At 41.1% G+C, this 14027-nt stretch overlaps 1 long non-coding RNA gene across 1 annotated transcript; it reads right to left on the bottom strand.

The window, feature by feature from the left end:
- Positions 1-5284: 5284 nt before the first annotated feature.
- Positions 5285-8900, bottom strand: LOC109420043 (uncharacterized). The gene is made up of 3 exons (XR_009999205.1): positions 8340-8900; positions 7796-8217; positions 5285-5838 (listed from the first exon to the last, which is right to left on the bottom strand). It is a non-coding gene; the product is annotated as an uncharacterized LOC109420043 (long non-coding RNA).
- Positions 8901-14027: the final 5127 nt, after the last annotated feature.

The raw sequence follows: 14027 nt of genomic DNA, 5'->3' as shown, positions 1-14027 counted from the left end.
TGCATGGGCGTATCCAGAGCATGCCCCCTGGCTACCAGATTTTTTTTTTGATTCGAGGCATCTCAAATATTATTAATAATTAAAAGTTCCAGAAAAAATATCTAAAAAAATAACTATTCCAATAATTAAGGCTTTTATCCACACTTATCAAACCTTTTTTACTCGAGAACCATAGGAAATTTCCCCAAGTATTTCTCCAAAAGAACCACTTTAATCTTGCAATAGAATTTTAACAAATAACAAGCTTGGTTGAATGGCTAAATTTTGTAATGTTTATTCATGGAATACAAAAACAGCATGCCAAATTTCTCAGATAGGTATGCCGAAACAAGTTCCAGTAGGGAAAAGGTAGACTTTGTTGAACCATATGCTGCTATAGTGTGGTGTTGTGTGCTACTGCTACACGTATTTCACTTGTATTCAATTCAAACAAACGTCATACTAATTTTGGAAGAACTTCTCCAGGGATTATTTGAGAAATACTTCAAGGAACTTCTCCAGGAGTTTTTTATTCATGAATTCTTCCATGAGCATCTTGCAGGGTTTCGATAGTGATCGTTTAAGGGTTTGTTCCAAGAAATGTTTCTAGAATTTCTCCCACGATTGCTTCAGAAATTTTTACAGATACTTCTGCAAGAATGCATCGACGAATTCCTCCAGGATTTTTTTCCATAGCTGCAGCATGATGTCTTGCATCACCATGCATTTTAGGAGGATGTGGTGAACCAAATTAGAATAAAGTTTTTTTAGTGAAGCATGATGTCTTGCATCACCATGAATTTTAGGAGGACGTGGTGAACCAAATTAGAATAAAGTTTCTTTTAGTGAAGCAGATGTCTTGCATCACCATGCATTTTAGGAGGACGTGGTGAACCAAATTAGAATTAAGCTTCTTCGAGTGCAGCATAATGTCTTGCATCACCATGCATTTTAGGAGGACGTGGTGAACCAAATTAAAATAAAGCTTCTTCGAGTGAAGCATGATGTCCTGCATCACCATGCATTTTAGGAGGACGTGGTGAACCAAATTGGAATAAAGCTTCTTCGAGTGCAGCATGATGTCCTGCATCACCATGCATTTTAGGAGGACGTGGTGAACCAAATTAGAATAAACCTTCGAGTGAACCAAATTAGAATAAAGCTTTTTTAAGTGAAGCATGATGTCCTGCATCACCATGCATTTTAGGAGGACGTGGTGAACCAAATTAGAATAAAGTTTCTTTTAGTGAAGCATGATGTCTTGCATCACCATGCATTTTAGGAGGACGTGGTGAACCAAATTAGAATAAAGTTTCTTTTAGTGAAGCAGATGTCTTGCATCACCATGCATTTTAGGAGGACGTGGTGAACCAAATTAGAATTAAGCTTCTTCGAGTGCAGCATAATGTCTTGCATCACCATGCATTTTAGGAGGACGTGGTGAACCAAATTGGAATAAAGCTTCTTCGAGTGCAGCATGATGTCCTGCATCACCATGCATTTTAGGAGGACGTGGTGAACCAAATTAGAATAAACCTTCGAGTGAACCAAATTAGAATAAAGTTTCTTTTAGTGAAGCATGATGTCTTGCATCACCATGCATTTTAGGAGGACGTGGTGAACCAAATTAGAATAAAGCTTCTTCGAGTGAACCAAATTAGAATAAAGTTTCTTTTAGTGAAGCATGATGTCTTGCATCACCATGCATTTTAGGAGGACGTGGTGAACCAAATTGGAATAAAGCTTCTTCGAGTGCAGCATGATGTCTTGCATCACCATGCATTTTAGGAGGACGTGGTGAACCAAATTAGAATAAAGCTTCTTCGAGTGAACCAAATTAGAATAAAGCTTCTTCGAGTGAAGCATGATGTCCTGCATCACCATGCATTTTAGGAGGACGTGGTGAACCAAATTAGAATAAAGCTTCTTCGAGTGAACCAAATTAGAATAAAGCTTCTTCGAGTGAAGCATGATGTCCTGCATCACCATGCATTTTAGGAGGACGTGGTGAACCAAATTAGAATAAAGCTTCTTCGAGTGAACCAAATTAGAATAAAGTTTCTTTTAGTGAAGCATGATGTCTTGCATCACCATGCATTTTAGGAGGACGTGGTGAACCAAATTGGAATAAAGCTTCTTCGAGTGCAGCATGATGTCTTGCATCACCATGCATTTTAGGAGGACGTGGTGAACCAAATTAGAATAAAGCTTCTTCGAGTGAACCAAATTAGAATAAAGCTTTTTTTAGTGAAGCATGATGTCTTGCATCACCATGCATTTTAGGAGGACGTGGTGAACCAAATTAGAATAAAGCTTCTTCGAGTGAACCAAATTAGAATAAAGTTTCTTTTAGTGAAGCATGATGTCTTGCATCACCATGCATTTTAGGAGGACGTGGTGAACCAAATTAGAATAAAGCTTCTTCGAGTGAACCAAATTAGAATAAAGCTTCTTCGAGTGAAGCATGATGTCCTGCATCACCATGCATTTTAGGAGGACGTGGTGAACCAAATTAGAATAAAGCTTCTTCGAGTGAACCAAATTAGAATAAAGTTTCTTTTAGTGAAGCATGATGTCTTGCATCACCATGCATTTTAGGAGGACGTGGTGAACCAAATTGGAAGAAAAAAAAACGCAGTTGGCGTTGCCGCGTGCAGACGTGTTTTGATCTGCTCGTCACGTTTCTTTCGCGGTCGGAAGATTTTTTTTTTCGCGATTCCGTCGACGGTTTAGTCGGTGCTACGCCATCCGGATGGTACTTCCGCGGGTGGAAATTGTGAATAATTGATTTCAAGAAGATGTGTGTTCAAATTCAGGAGATGTCCAAACTCAGTTCCGCGTTGCAGTCTTGCAAATGGAACCAAAATTCGTATCAAGTGTCGGAATTTGTCGTCGAATCCGCGTTTTAGCATCCAGTAGTTTTTAGATTGTAACGTTTGTGGTGAAACTATGGCTCCTGGTTTTCCGAGTGTTTTTTACGTCTTTGGATGATATGACACGAAACCCTGTTGGTACCAGTGCAGTCTCATATCCATAATTATATGAGTGATAAAGCGACGTTTGTTCTACAATTGATGACGGACTGTGAGCGCGATGAGGCGAGGAGCAAGCCTGACAGATGACGGTTTCATGGAGATGGCAGCGCTACCTTGGATGGTTTTTGGTGAGATTGTTCTGATCATTACTACTACAAATTTAACTAAATACGTGCCAGTTTCGAAGATTACCTTTGAAACAGGAAGTGTGTTTGCAATATCATTATCCATTTGATAACGATAATGCACACATGCGGGGCTTGTTGAAAGTGAAAGTGACCTCGGAATGGACGTGAGTAACCAGACATTCTGAAACGGGTCACTGGATCCCAACAGAGCTATCACCTTTCAACTCCCGGGCTAAAGATGATTTCAGTTTTTAGTGTGAATTTCAGTAAAAATCACACAGAAAACTGCAGACATCTTTCTTCCATAATACCACTGCCGGACAGTGGGAGTTGAATTGTATATACACACACGTGGTGAACCAAATTGGAATAAAGCTTCTTCGAGTGCAGCATGATGTCTTGCATCACCATGCATTTTAGGAGGACGTGGTGAACCAAATTAGAATAAAGCTTCTTCGAGTGAACCAGCTTTTTTTAGTGAAGCATGATGTCCTGCATCACCATGCATTTTAGGAGGACATGGTGAACCAAATTAGAATAAAGCTTTTTTTAGTGAAGCATGATGTCCTGCATCACCATGCATTTTAGGAGGACATGGTGAACCAAATTAGAATAAAGCTTCTTTTAGTGAAGCATGATGTCTTGCATCACCATGCATTTTAGGAGGACATGGTGAACCAAATTAGAATAAAGCTTTTTTTAGTGAAGCATGATGTCCTGCATCACCATGCATTTTAGGAGGACATGGTGAACCAAATTAGAATAAAGCTTCTTTTAGTGAAGCATGATGTCTTGCATCACCATGCATTTTAGGAGGACATGGTGAACCAAATTAGAATAAAGCTTTTTTTAGTGAAGCATGATGTCCTGCATCACCATGCATTTCAGGAGGACGCGGTGAACCAAATTAGAATAAAGCTTCTTCGAGTGCAGCATGATGTCTTGCATCACCATGCATTTTAGGAGGACGTGGTGAACCAAATTAGAATAAAGCTTCTTCGAGTGAACCAAATTAGAATAAAGCTTCTTCGAGTGCAGCATGATGTCCTGCATCACCATGCATTTTAGGAGGACGTGGTGAACCAAATTAGAATAAAGCTTCTTCGAGTGCAGCATGATGTCCTGCATCACCATGCATTTTAGGAGGACGTGGTGAGCCAAATTAGAAAAAAGCTTCTTCGAGTGAAGCATGATGTCCTGCATCACCATGCATTTTAGGAGGACATGGTGAACCCAATTAGAATAAAGCTTCTTTTAGTGAAGCATGATGTCTTGCATCACCATGCATTTTAGGAGGACATGGTGAACCAAATTAGAATAAAGCTTTTTTTAGTGAAGCATGATGTCCTGCATCACCATGCATTTTAGGAGGACATGGTGAACCAAATTAGAATAAAGCTTCTTTTAGTGAAGCATGATGTCTTGCATCACCATGCATTTTAGGAGGACATGGTGAACCAAATTAGAATAAAGCTTTTTTTAGTGAAGCATGATGTCCTGCATCACCATGCATTTTAGGAGGACATGGTGAACCAAATTAGAATAAAGCTTCTTTTAGTGAAGCATGATGTCTTGCATCACCATGCATTTTAGGAGGACATGGTGAACCAAATTAGAATAAAGCTTTTTTTAGTGAAGCATGATGTCCTGCATCACCATGCATTTCAGGAGGACGCGGTGAACCAAATTAGAATAAAGCTTCTTCGAGTGCAGCATGATGTCTTGCATCACCATGCATTTTAGGAGGACGTGGTGAACCAAATTAGAATAAAGCTTCTTCGAGTGAACCAAATTAGAATAAAGCTTTTTTTAGTGAAGCATGATGTCCTGCATCACCATGCATTTTAGGAGGACGTGGTGAACCAAATTAGAATAAAGCTTTTTTTAGTGAAGCATGATGTCCTGCATCACCATGCATTTTAGGAGGACGTGGTGAACCAAATTAGAATAAAGCTTCTTTTAGTGAAGCATGATGTCTTGCATCACCATGCATTTTAGGAGGACGTGGTGAACCAAATTAGAATAAAACTTCTTTTAGTGAAGCATGATGTCTTGCATCAACATGCATTTCAGGAGGACGCGGTAAACCAAATTAGAATAAAGCTTCTTCGAGTGCAGCATGATGTCCTGCATCACCATGCATTTTAGGAGGACGTGGTGAGCCAAATTAGAAAAAAGCTTCTTCGAGTGGAGCATGATGTCCTGCATCACCATGCATTTTAGGAAAACGTGAGCATTGGAAATGCATTTAGATCAAATGGAAGAATATCGCATAATTACTGAAGTAACTCAATAAGTTCTAAGCGTATCGCGTCACCTCGCAACCTGGGAAGACATGATGAACCTTCTGAGTGAAAAATTCTGATCAAATGGAAGAATATCTTAAGGACCACAGGAATAATTCTATAAGTTTCAAGCGATTTGCGTCACCTTGCAATCTGGGAGGACATGGTGAAATTCCTGAACAACAAATTCAGACCACTATTGTAGATTTACTTAGATGTATTGGTTGTCTCGTTCAGAATCCTGGCGAATTTTCGGATGGATAATATAGAGACCACAGAAACACCCCACCCACCTCAGTATTTTTATTTATATGTATGCAAAATAAGCATTTGCTATAACAAGGCGTTGGCGTCACATCGGCAAGGATCCTCCAGATAGCGATGTTGGCAAACCATGGTTGACGGGAGTAACTAAAAAGGGTTTAAAAAATAATTAACGGATTTCATTAGGAGTTTCTTTAGCTAATCCTACAGAAATTCTTTATGGGATTCCTCTACTGCCCCTATTCGCATAACAGTCCCACGTTTGCTGGGTTTCCTATTCACATGGGACTGTTGTGCAAATGGGGGCAGTCTAGGAGGTTCAGGATTTTCCCCAGGAGTTTCATCAGGGATTCCTCTAGGAGTTCATTTAAGGATTCTTTCAGGGCTCTTTCCAGGAAATTATTCAGGAATGTTCCTTATTTTTATTTGGATTCCTCCTGGAGCAATCTAGGAATTACTCTAAAAGTTCCTACAACATACAGGAGCTTGTAAACAAATCCTTTAGAGAATCCTCTTTATGTTCAATCACGGATTACTCAGATTTTTTTCAGGTATTCCACCAGGATTTCCACTAGCATTTTTTTTTGAAAATTCTACAGAAGTTCCTACAGGGATTCCTCCTATAATTATTTTAAATAGCTTCTGAATGTTCTTTCAGGGATAGTTCAGATATTTGATCCTGAAGTTCATTCAGAAATCCCAGCTGGAGTTGCTTTAAATAATCTTGTAGGATTTGATTCAGGGATTCCTTTAGGATTTTATTCGAGGATTCCTCCAGAAGTTCTTTCAGATATCTCAACAGATGTTCATTCAAATATACTTCTTGATTTTTGTTCAAGAAAATCCGCCAATGCTCAATCATTTATGGAAGTCAGAAGCACCCTAGAAAATATTTAAATGATTCCTAAAAATCAGTAAGGATTCTCAGAAATGCACTGTCATCTGGGATGCATTCTATAATTTTTTAGAAAATTCCGTGGACCCTAATTTTGCACGGGTCCAAATTTCGCTCACCGATAATATTTAGAGATCATAATCATAAAATTAATTGTGCAATTGTCCAAATTCTAGTCCAAATTACACTTTTGCTACGCTATCTAAAGTGAAATTAGGACAATTCAACAATTACTTATATGATTATGATCTCTAAAAAATATCAGTGAGCGAAATTTGCACCCGCGCGAAATTAGGGCACCCCACTGTATTCTCAATCATTAATGGAAGTCAGTAGCATCCCGGAAAAAAACTGAATAATTCCTAAAAATCCCTAAGGATTCTCAGAAATTCACTATCATCAAGGATGTATTCTGTAAATTTTAGAAAATATTCTGAATCATTTATGGACGTCAGTACCGTCCCGGAAAATATCGGAAAAAATCCTAGAAATCCCTAAGGATTCTCAAAAATTCACAGTCATCTGGGGTGTATTCTACGAATTTTTGAAAATATTCTCAATCATTTATGGAAGTCAGTAGCATCCCAGAAAATATTTTACTGGAGAATAAATTACTGCAGATAAATTAGCCTCGGGCTAATACTCTTTTAAATGATGATATTATGCTTTTGGTCGAAATACGAAGTGATCGAACGTGCGAAAATTGATTTTTAACCTACTTAGAAATGTCGCAACTCAATTTGGATTAGTGCATATTGTTGCTCTTAATTAGCTTAATGATGCGCAACAGAAAAAATAGATTCAAATTTACTTCGCAGCTGCAACTTCGCATGTGCTTCTAGCGACGACTTCGATTTGGTGGTGCGACGATAATAAATAAATAAACCTGAACCTCAAATCTTGAAATTTTTAAGGCTTAACTAATATGGTCTGCTGTAAGCTTACTGGAAGAGGAAACAGCGGATTCGATTCCCGTTCTGGTTGGATATTTTATTCTGGGAATTATCATTGTGCTTGCCTTACAATATGCATACAAGAGCCGGCAAAGAAAGCCCTTCAATTAGCAACCGTGGAAGTGCTTAAATAACACAACTGAAAAGGGGCAGCCAAGTTTCAGTAGGAACGTAAAGCCAGAAGGAAGAAAATAGTCAAGGTTAAAACTAATAAAGAAACAACATGAAACCGCGTAATGATTTTCCAAATACTTACAAAAATGTTTCAATATTCACTTGATTATATCATCAAGTCGGTCGCTTAGGTGTCAAATTCCTTGAATAGCAAAGATCCGGATTGACCAATGGTACTGCCCGATGTACCATCAAATCTACAGACGACATTTTCTTTTCTTGGCGGATTGGCAGGATCCGGAGGAGGGATCTTTGCTCTTTTACATGCTGTTCGTCGTCCTGCAGCCTGTAAGAATGCCGATGTATCGTCCGGCGAAATAATACAACCCGCTTCCGATTGGTATTCTCGAATGCACAAGGCAAATCCAGCTCAGGTGCTCTTCATCTTCATCAACTCCCGGTATCAGCATTGGAATTTGTCAATCAGGTCCCCCGGTGCCCGGAGCATTAGAAATGCATTGCTTGCCAAGACTGCAAAGAACTTTCCGTCTGGGCCGAAGCGCTCTGAGGAATAAGATAAAAAACCAAAAAAAAAAATACATGATTAGATTGTTTCACATCACAGGTGAGTGAAATGCCTTCCGATTGTAGATCGAAGTCCCCCGTAAAACAAAATAAGTACTCACTTTCCAGGATATCTTCCGCTCTCTTGATGGCCGCTTCTGGTTTTTGTTGATAGGGAACGGCTGCTGCTTCTGGATTCGGTAAATCCCGCTTATCCAGATGATCATTTTCCTAAAGCTGTTGATGTTGTTTCTGGTGGGCTTGTTGTTGAGCTATTGCTGCCGCTGCCACTGCTTACTGTACGGCCTACTTTCGCTGGTGATCGTGCTCCACCACCGCTCGTTCTGGCGAGAACAGATTGACCAGAGAAAATTTTCTCTAAGATTGACCACAACACCGTTTAGAGTCCGTGGAGTCTCAGAGGTGTATACACCCCGGTTGCGACCGCCGTATACTCAGCAAAAATATCCTGTTCGGCGGTCCGAAAGTTGTTCTCGCGAATAATAATAAAACGAAAGTACGTGTCGTTGATGTCCTTCGGGATTTTGGAGTCTCGGTGCCAATAAATCGGTAGTACTTCTGGGAGATACGGTACATGGGGCAGCTGTCAGGCGCACGGTCAATTAGTGACCAACAGCTGATCCGACTTGAGGGTGGGAACCTAAAGACACTACGATATTATGTTTCCAGTTCAAAACCGAATTAGCGACATTTTTTCTTTTACTTCCGCTGCTTTTGCCTTGCGTTAAACACTATGTCGGAAGTGGGGCGCTGTATAGAGTACCAAGTGTACAATACAGCGCCCCACTTCCGACATTGTGTTTAACGCAAGACAAAAGCAGCGGAAGTAAAAGAAAAAATGTCGCTAATTCGGTTTTGAACTGGAAACATAATATTTTCTTCCCAAGATTCAACGTTACAGATTCACCTTGCTTTCGCGAGCGATCACGTATAAATGCTAAACGAATTCGGTGTCACCAAAAGCATTTGTCGCTCGAGATCCGATAGCTTGGTCGCAGCAGCATTCTTGCTGCTGCGCGAAACTCACATTGGAAACTGACCGAGGTTCTGGCAGAAAACACTATTTTGGTCGCCCTGCGAAGTCGTAGTTAGCACCGTCGCATAACACTGGACAAGATTCACTAACAGTTACTTTCTTGACCTGAGCAAAAGTTTTGATAACTAGCAGACTACTGTTTTCAATATATATATTGATATATAAAATTACAAAATGTTTACACTTGCCACGCAAATTTGCCGATGGATTTGGGTCGGATACGTAAACAAAACAAACAAGTTTTTATGCGGCGAAAGCCGGCGAAGACGGCGAAAAACTGTCAAAATCTTGTGAGAGGGACAAACTAATGCGTAAAAACTACCGCAAATTGGTAATCACTAGTCCCCTCGGTGAACTTTTAAAAAAGCAAAAAGAAGAAAACATGGTACCGAAAATTTTAGGTGGTTTGTACCGCACTCTTACGTCTGTATAAATTCGTCTGTGCTACAACTAACTACAACTAACTACAACTTCATACGCATATAGGTGAATTTGACAATATGATGCAAGCTAACGATCACTCTTTTCTCTGCTGGCAGGATTGAGAACCCTATGAAAAGAGTGACTCCGCTAAAATTTGCCGTGACACAGAATACACAAAGTGCACTTTTTTCACTTTTTCTTATACCACGGACAGACATGTGATACGAGTGTGATTCCTGTACAACGGTACGCAGTGTCAAGAAAATTTTGACAAGACTGACTTGAACTGAGAGAATTTCCAGTATGGCACTCATTTCAAGCGCAATTGTACAGTGATTCTTGTATCACATGTGTGTCATAAGTATTACCGAACACCGCATCGTAGAGAACCAAACGAGCACTTTTTGGAAAGAAAATTTAATTCTCTTTGCAGTTCAGAAGAAATTTTGCAGCCTGTCTTGATGCATGGGAAATTCCTTTCCTCAACAGTGCAATATTGAATCAAATTCTATAACAGCAACAACTGACAGATGTCAAAGAACTGACAGTTGCTACATAATGCAACCAATCTTCTTCTTTATGGATCTATGTTCCCACTGGAACTTGGCCTGCCTCTCATCAATAAGTGTTTTTTAGCACATCCACAGTTATTGCACAGAGAAACAGACGTCGCATTCTCATCGCTTCCCATCGATCACCTTTTTAACGGTTTATTGAAATATTTAATAGTAGGTCGATTGACCACTCGCGGCGCTGGTATCGTTTTTGCTCATGTTTTAACGTTTGCTCACTACCGCCATCTAGTGGCGGCCCAGCCAAGCACAGATCATTTAGCATTGGGCGATTACGTTTTCGTGAGGATGTTTTTTGATGAAATTTGTTCTAATGAATTAACTACATCGGCTGTTTTCCTACTCTCCGCAAATCGCAAAAATATTGTATGGCGAATACCATCTAAAGGCAAATTCTTCAAAGTGGAACACATTATTCGAAAAAATATTTGGTAGTGGTTGTGCACAATGGTGACCACTATTAAGCCTACCAAATATTTTTTCGGGAAGAGCTTTGTATTTCAAGTAATTCAAGTTTAGATGCATTTCGCCATACAAAATTAAATTGATTTACTCCTGCTGATCAACTGTGGCTGCGCGCCAAGCGGGTAGTCCATTGTTACGTCTGTTTCTCTGTGGTTATCAGTTGAAGGGCTTTTTTGGCCATTGCATGAATTTGTATACAGTAGACGTTCGATAAGTGCAACATGTTTACGTTCCACATAACTGTCAGTTGCTGCCGAATGCAACCAATGTACATTCAAAAAACATGGCATCATTGTTGACATTTCAATTTGTCGGATAGTGGTGCGATAATCGCAAAATTGTTGCACTTAGCGGACTTGCAGTTAAAAAGCATTGCAGTTAAAGCGTTTGCACCGAGCGAACGTCTACTGTATAAGGCTATCTGACGTTTGATCACCTTTCTCTTTTCCGCTCCCGAGCAGGATAGCACAGAGAAACAGACGTCACATACTCTCATTGCTTACCATCGATCACCTTTTTAAAGGTTGATTAAAATATTCAGTAGTAGGTCGAACTACCACTCGCGGCGCTGGTATCGTTTTTGCTCCTGTATGACGTTTGCTCCCTACCGCCATCTAGTAGCGGCCCGGCACACACTAGGTGGTGCGAATAGAAACGGTTTTATTTTTCAAGCTAACTAACACACACCTACACACTCCCGGCACACAGCTTGTAAACACGCACGAGCGTTCAATTTTCTTGCAACCAGCTCTCTCAGCGCGGTTGTCAAACACGCCGTCGCGACGCTGTTCGGAAATGGTAAACATGATCAATCCACCATTATTCCAATTTTGTTCTCGTGTTCAAAGTTTATTATTTTCCATTCGCGATGGAAATTTTGATGGATATTTGTTAAAAAATTGGCTGAAATAGGCTCAATACAATGTTTATCCTTCTCCTCGCTATCCAACGGCTTGATAGCGGCAAATGGAGATATCGTGACATTAGTTTTGATTACATCCGCAGCACCTACACTGAAAGGCGGCTTGCAGTAATGACAAGCATAAAACTGTTTTTAAATTTACCATGGCAAAACATGATCATTGACCCACCAACGCTTCTTGTGTGCGATTTGTTTCTTCTCACATCAACCTGTTCCATAGCCGAGTGGTAGCATGCGAGCCTGGTGATGTCAAGGTTCTTGGTTCGAATTCGGTTGCCAACAGAAACTTTTTTTAATTGAAAATAGAGTCCATGGTAAAATTGAAAACATAATTCTGTTGAATTGAAACGAAACTCAGTCTGCACAAATTTAGTGGCGTTGTGTATTTAAATTGACCCTTAGAATAGTAATTTTCACCGCAAGCCGCCGTTCAGTGTAGATAACTGTTGTGAACGAGCATTCGTGAACCCCATGATCGGCTCGGCTCGTGTCTATCACGACGACGGATAGACGACGACCGCCGCCGCCGCCGACGACGACGACGATGACGAACATACAGCACAACAGAACGTCATCGACTGCAACAGCAGCAAGATGCTGCCCGCGCGCGTTCTCCGCGGTATTACTTTTAATAGATTTTAATATGTTGTAGTATTGTGTAAATTGTGTACATAGTTTATGTTAATAAACGTGCATGTTTTTATTATCGTTATGTCCGGGTGTGAAGTGTTTCTCTCGGCCGTATATCCTCATTCCCCGGACATGAAAGTGGCGACGAGGTTTAGCAGTCGGTTGTGAAAGCGCACGACCGACTCAACGGATCCTACGCGGGAGGGAAGATGGACGCGGAGCATCATCATCGTCGCACAGCAGAACCCGGCAGGAGTCGCACATCGTCAATGTCATCCTGCAGGCGCACGGGTTTGCTTCCGAGTGATGATCATCAATCCCCATCATCCAACGCCATCGCCGAATCTGGCAACCTAGTGGAAGTCCAGTGGGAGTCCGAACGCACAGTCAGCGTCCTCCCATGGCAGCTCGGTTCGATTCACAGGATGGATATTCCCTTCAGCATTGGCCAAAGGAACTGGCAATCAAAGTCCATCAGGAGTGGTACACTACTTGGCCGTGTCCTCCAATGGCAGCACGATTCGTTCCTGAAGTCGTTTGCTCCCCGTTATCCGTCAGCACCGCACCATTCGGACTATGCAGTCAAGCAGGAGTCTGATGTCCCACACAAAGCATCCTCCTGCATCACCATTCTTCATTCATCCAGAAGATGGTCGCTTCTCAACACAAACAGGAGCCAACACCATTCGAATCGCACAGCCCAGCAGAAGTCGGATACCACACAGCCAGTGTCCTTCTGCATCAGTTCGGGTTCGATTGCGAATGTGCGCAGCGTCATCGGATGCATCCGGTCTGGTCATTCAGCTGCAACTGGTAGTTCTTCACCTACCCCAGACGGTCAGCATCCTGCGGCTGCGCGGCGTCCTTTTTAATGCAGCAACCAACCATCGGCAGCATCAGTCAAGACTTTCTTCGTCGCATGAAGAAGTGCTTCTTGATTCCAGGTTCGTCATATTAAAAGGGGGAGATGTTGTGAACGAGCATTCGTGAACCCCATGATCGGCTCGGCTCGTGTCTATCACGACGACGGATAGACGACGACCGCCGCCGCCGCCGACGACGACGACGATGACGAACATACAGCACAACAGAACGCCATCATCTGCAACAGCAGCAAGATGCTGCCCGCGCGCGCTCTCCGCGATACTTTTAATATGTAATTATTGTAGTATTGTGAACTTTGTAAATAGTCCGTGTAAATAAATGTGCATGTTTTTATTACGTAATGTCCGCGTGTGGAAGTGTTTTATTCGGCCACATAAGTACATTTCCCCGGATATGAAAATAACAATACTCTTCAATCAATCACAGAGGTTCAAAAAGGTTTAACATAACCTCATTCTTCAATGTTTGGCTCCCGCTGAGAGAGCATATTGAGTCAGTCCGCGACACTCAGCTTAAGAGTAGGTAAATTCAACCCAAGACCCCTCCTCATTCAACCCAAATTTGAGTATACCTACATTTACTCAAAATTGGCTTATTGGGCTCAAGGACCCCCATTGGGTAGATGCATCTCTGTTTGTTTTTGACAACATCGGTGGGGGAAAGAGGGAAAACAACCTAATTTTGGGTAACTAATTTATTCGATATACTCAGCTTTGAGTAAAATCGACCCAAAAATTAGGTAGTTTGATTTCTCCGTGAACCCAAAAAGCATTGCAGTTCAAGCGTTTGCACTGAGCGAATTGAGATAGGTTCTTTTCAAATGTAACGCGAGAATTAATCGGACCAAAAGCGGTGT

Source organism: Aedes albopictus, chromosome 3, assembly GCF_035046485.1.
Source record: "Aedes albopictus strain Foshan chromosome 3, AalbF5, whole genome shotgun sequence".
Taxonomy (NCBI): Eukaryota; Metazoa; Arthropoda; class Insecta; order Diptera; family Culicidae; genus Aedes; species Aedes albopictus.
This window is presented reverse-complemented; position numbering and strand designations above follow the sequence as displayed.